Genomic DNA, 13,388 nt, shown 5'->3' with positions numbered 1-13,388 from the left:
TTTGTAGGCATCAGGCTGAGTTTCATTTCCCGGCCTGCACCTACTTTTTTCCTAAAATGGGAAATAGCTGCTCAGTGGCATGCTATATTTTCTCAAGAAACACTGGCTGCTCCTGAAAATTGGGGAACAGCACCTCTATAACAACATGGAAACACAGAACATCTGAAGAAATGAAACTTGGCTTAGCTCGCATTTGTGAGCAGTAAACCCTGGTTCTTCTACTGAGGAATTGTCATATGAAAAAGCTTTTACAGATTTGTGGGGGAAATGGATCAGAAGTAAGAACATAGGACTTCATGCACACTTATGGAGCTGTGTAAATAAGTATTCAGGTATAGCATGCTTGACATAAAAAACAAAGAGCCTGTGTTGTGGTATAACACAGGCAACACAATAAGAATGAGCAGACAGAATGATGAAAGAATATACAACAACAAAGGACAGAAATATATATTTTTTATGATGCAATTCATGCAAAAACAGAGAACTTTTGGGACTTTTCAAAGGGAAGAGATCTAAAATGAGAGAACAAGAGTTTAGGACATGAACCCATTACCACAGCAACTCAACACAGAGGTAGGAAGACCAGAAATTTTGTTATGAAAGGATGAACAATAGAAGTTCTGCATAAAGACCATTTCCATCCAACATGCTACTGGTGACCCCTTACAAATACTTGACCCTCCACCTCTGTGCTAATACTTCCTATTTTATAAGACCATTTTTCTACTTTTGTTCTATGTTTTTCCTTTCATTGTCACTGCTTATCAAAGATTTGAGCAAGGCAAGTAGAAAGGTAGGAAATGAATGAATGAAAGAGAAGTTATGTCAGAGCTATTAGCTAAGATGAATTTTCTCATCTTACAGTAATACAGAGTCTGAATACATGAGTGGATAGCTCTATGAAACCAGGGAGCAGCTGTTGTGCAATAACAGAGTCAATAGGGAGAAATGAGTGAAATGTCTCATTTCTGTTCCAAGTGAAAGACATTTAATTTGACTTACACAAATAAACTACAAAGTAATCATCACAGACTGCTACGCAAACCCCTGAATGCAAGGAAATCAGGAGAGAAGACCTGGAACAAAATGTCTGTATTTTATCCTCTGTGCAGATGACTGAGCTTAGAAAAAAAAAAAGAAAAAAAGAAGTCCAATCTACTGAATTCTCAATTCTCGAGAGGGCAAAAAGAAAAGGAACACTCCCACCAATCCAGCACTCAACCTGAAAATAGGGACAACAAAAATAAAAATAGGATGGAAAGTAGGAATCGATTCAATGTCCTCAGCAGGAAGCTTTAAATTTTCTACAGGCTTCTTTAAGCAACCATTTGGTCAGCACTGGCTTGTTATGCAAGAGCAGAGAAAGCAGCTTTGTACAGACCTCCTAAGCCCTAAAGTCACAGTGAATTTCCCAAGGATATTTATTTACTGCATGTAAAGGGGTGCAGAGGGGTCTTTTCTATATTTGACTCTATCAGTTTTACAACATGAACATAATTTCTGAATGCTAAACTAAGCTGAAATTGTACTTATCTGAGTATTCAATTAACTGGATTAAAATCAATTTTTTAGACTATAAAGAGAGTACATTGCCATTATGTATAAAATGAATCTTTGCAGATAATAATCTTACTTTTAGATACTTCAGGCATTGTGCCCATAATTTTTTTAAAGATATGTACAATTCATGGTTATTTTCATGATGTCATTACGAGATTATCATATTTTTGGCTTGCTTAGATGAGGAAAGTATTACATCACTGTTTATAAATGGTGAACCCTACAAAGAGAAAAGGATTACTGTAAGTTAAAGGATAACAATACTATAAAATCATATGGATAAAAATAGGCTATGAGTACATTTAGATCATAGATAAGAAAAAGTAGAAATAAATATTTGGAACAGCCTTAAAATATTTGTTCAGTTCTATATTGTTTATGCATGAACATAACTTACTAGAGTGAGAAACTGCAGCTTGTGACATGAATTTTTGCATATCCAGGGCTGAATCCTCCCCAGGCTTCTTCCAGGACCAGCAACATTTATTTATTTATTTCTTGTTTGATGCAGAACATGGTTTCAGGAGTTTGCCCTGCTCCTCCTGTTTTGCTAAAAAAGGCTAAACGAGGGTGTATTGGATAGTTTACACTGGTAACCTGCTCTAGTCCAGTACTGAAAGTCAATGTCTGTGTTGGTAGAGTCATGTACCAACCTTGCTGGCACAGCCATGACTGAAGAAACTGTCAGAATGGCTGATGAGGATTTATTGGTTACAGTGGCAAAGACACATAAAAGAAAAAGTAAAAAACCCAGCAACATCTGGGTCATTACAATTTCTGCCTTTGTGACACATTACAAGTTTTGGAGCCATTATATTGAGCTGAAGTTCCAGTGTTCTTAATGGAGAGCTGGAAAGCTGTTAATGGACTGGCTCATTTATGGTGTATATGATGAGAGAGAGAGCTGAACAAATTTTCTTTTTATCCTGGAAGTTCAGGCTGGCTGCAACCCATTCTGGTCTTACAGTCCTAAATATTTTTCTAAGTCCACGTAACTCTGTACAGTAGGAAAGCTTAATACAGTATTTAAACTTCACTCAAATGGGAGAATTGTCCCTGGTGGGGCTCTCGCGATTCTCAGAAATACCTAAAAGCAATTAATGGCACAAAGGGGAAAAAAGCATCAAATTCTCAATTTAGCTGCTGACATAGTACATAAAACACTGTTTTGTTCTGAACACAATGTACTTTAAACTGCCCTTTCAGCTGAAAAGCATGTCTTTAAGGTCTTTAAAAAAGTATTAACTTACTTTGCATGAACAAACAAATGGGAATACTGAATGCAAAAAAAAAAATGGTAAAACACACTTGGTGAAAGTAATAAATGTACCATGGGTCTGAGTACATACATTAGCTGTAAAACTTTCTTTCATTGGCCATTAATTACAGCATCATGGCAGAAGTGTTACAGTTATGGCTGAGGGTATGCTTTTTATTAAGTTTGGCTTTCACAGGCACCTACAGCTAACATTTCTCCTGATTTAACATCTTTCATATTTTTCATAGACGGAGATTAATTGACTTTAAGAGATTCAAGTTGCCCTTTTGGCAGTTTCCTGGGTTATAAAGGCATGATAAAAACATTTTACTTCTGCTTCAACAAGTTTCTTGCATTATGCTAACTCAAGTGGATTATTTTTAACTTAAACCACTTATTTTTATCAGATGAATCTCATTACCTTTGCATATAGCAATTTTATTTCATTTTTCAAGTTAACAAGAAAACAAAAATATGCATTTAATTTCAGCACAATGTTTCTCTCTGTATTCTCCTCAGCAAAACACTTTCTAAAGCAGCACATAGTGGAATTTTGTAATTCTTTTTTTTTTTTCACAGAATATGTGCATAGCTCAGACTATACAAACATCCTCTATAGCTCTCACAGTCACTTTCCATTTCAAGAACGAGGCAATTTGTGTTAACACAAGACAGCTTATCATGTGCTAAGTCTGCATGCAATTTTCTCGTGAGAACAACCATTTTGTACCTACTTGACACACGCAGCACTATACTACACCCAACTAATCAATTCTGTCTATATTAAGAAGTGGGGAGAAAAACTGCCCACAGCTGTTATATTACATCAGCTTTACTAACTACTTCAGACAACTCATTTTGGGGATTTTTTTTTTCTTTAAACTAAACTGGCATAAACCATAGCCCTTCTTTCCATTCCTTTTCAATTCTGCTTTTTTTTTTTTTTTTTTTTTTTTTTTTTTTTTTGCCTTCTCAGAGATTACTGGCGAAGCACAAGCATCCAGAGAACAAGCCGTGCTTTCTGCAGGCATCCCCAGAAGTTTTGAGGGCAGCAAGCTCCCAGGATCATTGGTACCCTTGGAGCACTTACAGACTAGCATGATATGAATGAGTAATAGCATGTTTTCATCTGAGATCTCCCAGCCTAGTCTACTGACGTGCACTTTTGGCTGACAATATCTTATATACACAGCGGGTTTTGTCCTCATAAGTAAGCAACTGAGAAATGTCTGTCAACTGAGATCAAGACAGAGGTGGAGACACAATGAGAAAAGCTATCAGTAGGGCCCGAAAACTCTCAGGGAGGGAAGGATTGAGTTTGGAGCTGCTCTTTGGATTGTCACTGTTACCCAACACCACCATGATGTTGAGATATCCCTAGTCAGAACTTGAGGTCTCTCATGTATGGATACTACCAGGTGAGGCAACTTTTTGGTCTTCTTGAAAGTAAACCTGTTAAAGACCACATTGCATCTGAACACAACTAATATATAGTATTTTCTGGAGTTTGAGAAGGTTATTCCACCAATAGCCTACAGCTGAGGAATCAAAACCACATATTGAATAAAAGGATTCAGCTACCAATTCACCTCACAGTTCCCTTCACAAGATTAGCTCAGTTGCTGATGAACTAATTTTTATCACCTTGGCTTCCCAGAATGCTTCTTTCTGACTTCATACAAACTGCCCTAAAGCCACATTTCTGTTTTTTCTACTGTTTCAACCAGTCTGCATTTCTTTATGAAAACACAGGTTGCATCATTCCTAAGTGGTACAGTTCATCTTTGTCAATCAAAAAAGATTCTATATTTTGTGTCTATAAAGAAGTTTAAATGAAACACTGGTGTCTATGATAAAAAATGGTCCTGTGAAATTGCTGCGTACCCTGCTGAACATTTTTATTTTGCCATGTTCACATTTCCAACAGAAATCTGTTTTGCAAATAGTTTCACTCAAAAGTCCATCGATGCAGCCTGGCAAACCACTGACATTTTAAATACTGGTGCTACACCACGTCCGTGCCAGCACTTGGCAATTTTGTGCCTGAGCTGAAACCATGGTTCCATGCCAGAAGCAGAGGAAGGTAATCTCAGCAGCGCACTCAGAATGACACAAAGGCTTGTCACCCCACGAGCAGCACCTGCGAGGGAAGGCAGCACTGAGCAGCTCCCAGACCTCACTACAAACCACGGAATTAAGAGTAGAGGCATGACCTGGTAGCCCACGCTGTTTCCAGGGGGAAACAAGTAACCAGACAAATGAAGGTGGCAGTTCAGGAGGCAAACAAAAAACAGGCTTAAGGTATAAAGAAAAGATGAAAATCACACTTGGTTCTGGACCCTTGTACAAGGAACAATGGGAATGATTTACTAACCTGTTTATCAGAGTTAATTAGTGCTATTTTTAAACAGAACTGTAATATCCCAAAGGAAACATCCCCTTTTTCTAAAATTACTGCTTTTTTTTTTTGATACATTACAGCATAGCAACTCTAGAGCAATAGACATACAGGTTATTTTCCTGTTGTCTCATCCTGTAAAATATAATGTATGTGACATCTAATAGTCTGTATTGTGACTTTGTACTGGTAAATAATAAACGAATAGAGGAAAAAAATGCATTACCTTTCTGTCACACTGCATTACAAGTGCTTTGATAGATACTTCATGGTTGTAAGACTTACAGTACGTACAACCTGTTAGAGGGTAATGGAATTTTACTTTTAATTTCTAACTCCTCTGTTTCTGACAGTCATATTAAGAATAGCAAAAGTTTTACAATTCCTGATAGAATGCTAAACATCTCTTTGATACTGCACAGTAGAACATAATGGATTCTGGCATTTAGAGGGTTTGGGGAAGTTGTTTTCTTTGGTTGGTAGGGTGTTTTTACTTGCTTTTAGGGAGGCCAGTGTCAAAAAATACTCGCTTTTGCACTACTAAATGAGTAACTTACTGTTAGCCATAGGACAGAATAAAGAGATCCATTAAGGACCACAGAATTAAAATGAAAAAGCAATTTTTAATTAAGTTTTTTCAGTTTGACTTGTGACATTGATCCTGTCTCTGTTTCTCCTTCTCTGGTTTCTCAAAATTTCTATGCAATGATAGCAAATTAGATACCCTCCTCCTGTGCAATTCATTAAAACACTGCCTGCAGCAAAATTATACTTACTTTGAAAAGCAATTCACCCTGTACTCCTTCACCAACAGTGAGGAACAACAGTGGCTTTTCCAAGTCCAGATCCATGATATTGTTCAAGGTTCCTTAGGTCTGCTGCTGCCCCTTGCTGTCTTTACCTGCTTATGGGCAGGTATTTTCAACAACCACCAGTAATCTCTATCTGCACTTGTGCCCATTAAGGTTTCCTCCCACTCAGGGCAGGAAGGTACGTAAATGACTCCACATAAGGTAGAAATATAAAATAACGGGCATTACACAAACATTAATGTGCTTTTTCTTGCTTTCTCTTTCCTGATAAGCTGAGATCTCCCAGTATCACTAGATTTAGAGATATTAAATAAGCAACAAAGATAAAAAACAGGGGTAGAGAAAGATCAAGTGATGAGACAAAAGTTGAATGAAAATTTTTAAAAACTCTGAAATAAGACAGTCCTTGATTTCCAATCACTTCTCTCAAATAAAAGCCTCCTTGTTCACAGATTTTCTCCTTTCAAAAGCCTCTCTTGTTTAACATCAACATATAAATATTGTATTACCTAAACATTATGCATTTGCTACACCATGCATAAATTTCCCATATAATTTATGATTAAGAAGGATTGTTTCCAAGTAAAAGACATAGAAGCTAAAAAGCTGTATGTTTAATTGAATGCAATGACTAAAATATAACACCTTATCTTTGTCATGAGATAATGACAAATGAAATCTGTCAACAAATAAATATGGTCAGGTAAAAAGTTTGTTCAACTTAAACAGCCAGTTAGAAATAATTAGATAATCCTAGCTAATTAAGTGATAAGGGAGACCACATTGTAACACTAAATTTTCTTTGCAATTACTAAATTTGTGGTTTTGAATGATTCAGAAGATATAATTCAAATACTGTAAATGTTAATGAGGAACTCTTGTTTGATGCTGAAACAAAGCCCTGGCAGTGAGGAACTAAAGGTAGACTGGTGCTGTGAGGATAATTTTCCTATCTCCTTTCAGTCTCATACCAATCTCACCAAGCCATGCCACTAAATTTTTAAAATATTAAAATGATTTTATAGAAAACGTATTTTGTAGAACTAAATTGATTTTATGAAAAAAATACTCTTTTTTTGACATGCATTTAATTATTTTTCAGTAATTCAGTAATACATTACAATCTTCATTGACAGGTAGACAAAGTCAGATATTTAAAAAGCACATTCATTTACGTGAACATTTCTATCTTCTGTCTGCACTAGAATATATCTGACATTGGCATTATTGAGTAACTTGACCAAAATTATCACAATGACAAAGAGCCAAGCACTAAAGAGAGGTAAAATCCCTGGGCTGTAGCCACCACAAAGACAGACTGGTGTGAGGAAAGGCAGGAGGGGTCCCAGGATGGGTAAGAAATCTGGTTCTAACCCAGAGATATGACAAAAACTCCAGGGAAAAAAAAAAAAAAAAAAAAGCTTACAGCAGCTGACCGTGGCATTTACTACCAGTGAAGAACATAGATGGCAAGGTGGTGTGTATATTAAGCTCTGAAGAATAGTCCAATTCACTAGCTTAACACTCATCTTCTTGGTAGAAATTGCTTTTCTTCATACTCCAGGATGAGCCTTAAAAACCATTAATTTCACAGGAAGCTACTCTAATTTTAGGTGGTAAATGATTATTATATGCATAACTATTTTCTTTCCTCCTTCTGATCTGTCCATTGCCAAATTCACTGGGTTTGTTTTCCCTTCAGTATTTGTAAAGCTTTTTATCTCCTGAGTATCTCCAACCCTCCAAACCAATTATCTGCAATAGACATGTCTCTGAATGAACAGGTACCTTCACTTTAGTAATTCAGGAATTTTCAGAACTTTGTTTTTTAAGCTCAGTATTTACAAGTGCCTTTGTACAGACCATAGTGCAGGCAAACATATCTATCAATTAACATCAACCTTCCAGCTACATTAGCTGTGTTTAGGACCGACAAAGGGAACTCTCCTGACTCATGCAAACACTGGCATCATCATAATTAAAAAAGACAAACTCTTCCTCTGACACTGAAACCAAAAGGGTAACTCAAAGTTCAGTGACTGCCAAGAGGAACATGAATTGTCTTCAGTATATTTTAGGTACAGGCACAAAGCACTGGAGAAAAATCCTTGCTTTCTTCCCCATGACTATTCCCACCCTTCTGCATCTGCAGAATATGATCAATTACTTCAAACAGTAATGCAGCATAATGAGCTTTTGTAAACAATTACAAGCCAACACAGGAAAAAATTTTACATGGAAAACTGCTTGGAATTCCTCAGGTGTCCTAGACATATTACTAAACAAGAAAAAATAATGGTTGCAGGACCTGTACTTTTGCTCTTTGAGAATACAGAAATAACTTGTTTGCTATCATTATCAACTGGACCTAAACAATTTACTATACCCGTGCAGGATTTCAAATGCAAGAAAAAGTTGCAAGAAAACTTCAGATGCTTGAGAATTCACTTTCTCCATATTTCTCCAAATACAAAAACTACATAAAATGGAATAGTTTTATTCATACTATGACTATTTACACAGCAAACAGTCCTAAGAAACAGATTTTTAGATTGCCCTTTCCTGGAGTACCATCACAGCATTTCTCTAAACACTCAGCTCAGCGGCATTTGAGGTCTCCAAGCTTATAAATTTATTTTTTGTTAAAAGTGCTTGCACAACGTTAGGGGCACACTCCTCAGCTGCAAAATCTTCAAGGGAAAAAAAAAAGCCGAAAACATGGCACAGCTGGATCCTGGCTGTCAGTCAGAAATATTGTGAGTTCATAATAACCAGTATTTTTCTATTTTTACAACAATCCAAAAAAGAACACATATTCTAAATTTAATCTATGAAGTTTCTAACTTTAAAGATGTCATACACAATGTGTTGAAAGTAAAATTGTTAACAGTTTCCTTGAGCATATTTCCAATTCTTCACTGTACCTAGGAAGAACATCTGTTTCTTCGTGTGTGTGTGCACGTGCACATTTCAAATGAACAGGCAGGGGAAAAAATGAAGAGGACAGTAATTTAGAAAATGTAAATTGCATTATAAATGTCAAACTTTTATGTTTTACACTTCCATCACTTGACATTTGTTAAAGAAATTCTAAATACCATGTTTTTGTAACAACTGCTTAACAGCATGTTTTTTCTATGGTCTAATTTTTTATGCTTTTCTTTTTATCCCTTTTCATCCCTCAGCTTAGTGTGTTACTACTTCTATTGCACACCACAACACATAGTTGCCGAGTGTCCCACTGAAATCTATTGGAAGCAGCTTTTAGGCAATTTTGCCTGATAATAACTGAGGACAACATGTGGCTGTGCAGCACTGACATGTGACTGGAACTTGATTGTACAGCAGCACTTGATAAAACTACACACAATCTAAGTGAGGCCTGGTACAGTAAGACTCATGTATAGCGCTAAAAAAACAAAATCAAAACCAAAAATAAACTCATTGCTAAATTCTTAGAGATACTTTAGTACTATTTTTCTTTGTCTAGAAAATGTAACAAAGCAACTTTCTGTAAAACAATCACTGCTGCTTATTAGTGCCTGGCATGCTTTTCTTCTGGCTCAACTGGGAAAAATATGTGTAATCTTGCTTAGTGATCTTTCATCCTGATTTCCCAAGGAAACTGCTTATGCAACCATGGTCTGTTTGTGTATGTTTCTTTATTTGTATTTGCTAGTTCCCTCCCAATAGCTTCTGCACCCGTTAGAGGTTCAGTCACTGGGACAAAGGAGCAACAGTCTCAGAGGTATAATGCTCCTGTAAACCTAATGAAAAAGTACATTTGGTTATGAAAGAGAGGGAGAGAGCAACCTCATGCACCCACTTCTGAAAATCCCAAGCACACAATCAATGCCAGAGCACCAGGAGCCCAGGGCAGGGAAGCCACAACAGGCTGCCCAGTGAGGGGCAACGTGGGGAGAGAGCTCAGGGCAGAGCTGTCCAGGCAACTGTGGGGCAGTGGCTGCTGAGCAAAGTAAGGAAATTAGCTGTGTGGTTAATAGCTGAAGGACATATTGTTTTGCACCAGCTGGCAGCAGGATGAGGGCAAAAGATTCATTTTCCTAGTCTGGATCTTGGCTTTAGGTCCAGCACAGCTGGAGCACCTGGCCCAGTCACCTCAGTCTTTGTCCCCAGAAGCATCCCATGGACTATGGCTGGCCAAATATCATCAGGCATAAAAAGCCTTGCCACAGCTGGCACTAATACTATCACGGCTGCACGCTGAGGGGGATGGCAATGCTTCACAGCAGCATCCATACCACATACTGCTATGGCAAGCTATCTGCAAGTAACTTGGTAACCTGCACTGGCCTATGATTCTTTGGGTAATAGCATGCTCAACCCCATGACCAGAAAATAAAAATAAATAAATAAAAATAATTCTTAAAGAAGGAAACTGTCACAGACTTTACCATGTAATATATTGTTCCAATTTATGCAATAATTACACCACCAAATTACTCAGACAATTGAGTTGTTCAGATCCCTCCAAATATTTCACTAATGAGAGTTTTCAGATTGCTGAGACTTACTTGAAAGGGCTGCTTCACTCTTTCGTGGCTAGGAAAGCCCAATTTTCCTTTCTTTTATGCTACCCAGAGCATAGGTAAAACTGATTTAAATCTCTGTTATAACTCCTGCTGTTCTGGGAAGGCAGAACACTGACTGCAGACAGGGAGGGCACTGAAACTGAAATCATTACAAGCTGTCAAGTCTTTGCCCTCAGCTTCAGATCCAAACTGAATTCTCAGCCTCCTGAATGTGAAGTCAGCCATGTCCACAGGGTGTATCACAGAAATGGGTTCAAGGTGTGCATTCTCATTTAAAGAATTTACAGCCTGTAGATCTCTTCTGGTTAAATCCCACATAGCTCTTCATATTTTAACAAACAATTCCTTTACCACTCTTGCTTCAAAAAAGGCTTGTTTATATTCTTGCCTACACCTCTGATTTATTCCAACTCAAGCACCATATAAGTGGACAGCATATAATATCTAAGTTTACAGAAAGCTTTTGTTCTCTCACAGTATTTAAGTTATGGTCTTCACTTCTAAATGACTCTTGTCTCTACAGTGTAAGCTCAGTGGCACAGGGGCACATCATGATCCAGAGGTCACATTTGTGAGCCAACCTTTCCAAACCAGCACATGGCAATTTCTTAATTTCAGAAAACTGCAACTGTGGAGAGAGATTGCCACCTCTACAGATCACTCATGAGGCATTGTTCATACACATACATTAAACTGAAAGTGCACCTTTGTGAGGCAGTGTTTTTCAAAGCATTTTTACAAAATGCCCAGTAAAAACATTACTATTTCATACATGTCTTTTGATCTATTTTTAATAGACATTATTACATTTCATTTTTAATATTAATGGGTTATTATTAAATATAATACTATCTTTAAATTATTAAACAGGATGTAACTGTTTCTCTAAACATGCTTTCCCCTGGTTTGTTGGCTCGATCTTCTGAAAACCTAGTATCACGTTTCCTAGAGCAGCAACACAGTTTGAGAAAATCTAAAATGCTAACCTTGTTATTCCTATGTTATGGTTGAAAAAAAATTTGCAATTTTCTGAAAAATATTTTGAAAAAAATATTCCATGTAGAATATAAGAATTCTACAATAGCCTTAGTTTTAGAGAAATCAATTCTGTCTTACTCTTAGAATGGACAGTTAAGGGGCAAATAACTTTTCTTGATTTGCTTGATAGAATGAGAGTCCCGCTTTGAAACAACTGCTCAGTGAGGGACCTCACTTGTGTAACATGCTCTTGAGAAATCACCAGAACCCGAGAAGACTGACACTTCTGTAATCCAGTTCCTGTTGTGACATGCATTGAAAAACAAAATAATAGGGGGAAAGTCATCACTCACTTATTGGAGTAGTGCTTCAAACCATTCTTTACCCAAAAAGAGGGTTTAAGCACTCCAGAACACACAAGTCATTCAATTCCACCTGAAATTTTACTTCTCTAATTTTTCCCAGTTTGACATAGAATGATTTCATTTTCCATGTAAGCTTACACTCTTCTAGCTCATGATCTCATGGTAACCATAAAAAAAAAAAATTACTGACTTATGTGATTCTTTCCTCTATGGCACTGACATTATTTTTTCTTCTGAACAGGACCACAAGGAGCGCAAAGCCAAATCAAGTGAGTAATGCTTACCTCCAGCACACCCATGTTCCTAAGCACCTAATCTTGTAAACTTAACATTATTTTAAGAGAAGCTGGATTTTCCTGCTACAGTACTTCCTTTCAGGCAAGGAATGAAAGTTCTTGGTCCATTTTGATAAGTCAGGAATATCAACAGCAGTTGCTGCCACAGTTCTCCATTTTGGGCACCTGAAGTACTGCTCTAAATTAGGTTCTGTCCCAAAGGCAAAGCTGGGGAAACCTTTGTCCAAGAGCTAGGAGCACTCATCCAGCTGTAATTCATTCACACTCACCTCCTAGTCCACTATTCCAGCTGTTCTCGCCCCTGCAGCTGAAACTGGGATTTCACAGATATTGATAAGAAGCATATGGGGCCAGAGTGGCCCCAAGTGAAACAGAAACAGAGCGGCTGAATCACGAGAATGTCATCACTTGAATTCCCCTCTTCAATTCACAGACCACTCATGGATTTTGTATTAACACCACAGCCACACAGAACTATATATAAACAGAGGAGATGATATTCATTTTATCTGTACTGTTGTGAAAAATCAGTACAGGAAAATTAAATGGTTTGGATTGTGATGGTACTTGAGGCTACACACCTAAGGCAGTTTTTCTGTTTTCTCACTGTTCTTAGTTTTGTTTGTAATGTCTTTTCAGGTTGAAGTATTTCTCTCACTAGTTAACTAATAAAATTCTCAAAACTACATGCTCACTATAATTCTCCAATGTAAATAAAACCTTAATAAAAAACTCAGAGGAAATATTTTCCTTTAGTTCTAAAATCTACATTAATTACATTTACTTACATTACATGAGAATTTAACTTACTAATTTCCCATGCAATAAATTTGTAATTCTATTCTGTGTTCTAAATCATTTTGTCTAAAATATTTGTAGACTTCTTTACAAACCTCATATCACTGTTAATCCTAATATTAAACCAGTTAGTAAATAACACCTCACTCTCCATTCCATACTTAATGCATACTTAGCATAAATGTTCTGACAGTCACTTTACCCAAGCCCTTCAAAGGGATTGCTGTAGATCTTGAAATAAGTTGTTTATTTTTAAATCACATTTAGGATACTCAAATAACTCAGAGTGGTATACTTATCCACTTTATTCCACAACCATGAACAGCATGCATATCACACACATCTATAGTAAAATATTAGCTAAGGT

At 36.9% G+C, this 13,388-nt stretch overlaps 1 protein-coding gene across 1 annotated transcript in view; it reads right to left on the bottom strand.

Annotated features, from left to right (window-relative positions):
- Positions 1 to 13,388, bottom strand: part of LOC121350220 (adhesion G protein-coupled receptor A3-like) — a 256,338-nt gene that overhangs the window by 199,950 nt on the left and 43,000 nt on the right. The window lies entirely within an intron of this gene.

Source organism: Pyrgilauda ruficollis, unplaced genomic scaffold (genome assembly GCF_017590135.1).
Source record: "Pyrgilauda ruficollis isolate IOZ18807 unplaced genomic scaffold, ASM1759013v1 scaffold15, whole genome shotgun sequence".
Taxonomy (NCBI): domain Eukaryota; kingdom Metazoa; phylum Chordata; class Aves; order Passeriformes; family Passeridae; genus Pyrgilauda; species Pyrgilauda ruficollis.
The sequence above is the reverse complement of the archived record's forward strand: the minus strand, read 5'-3'. Positions and strand labels throughout refer to the sequence as shown.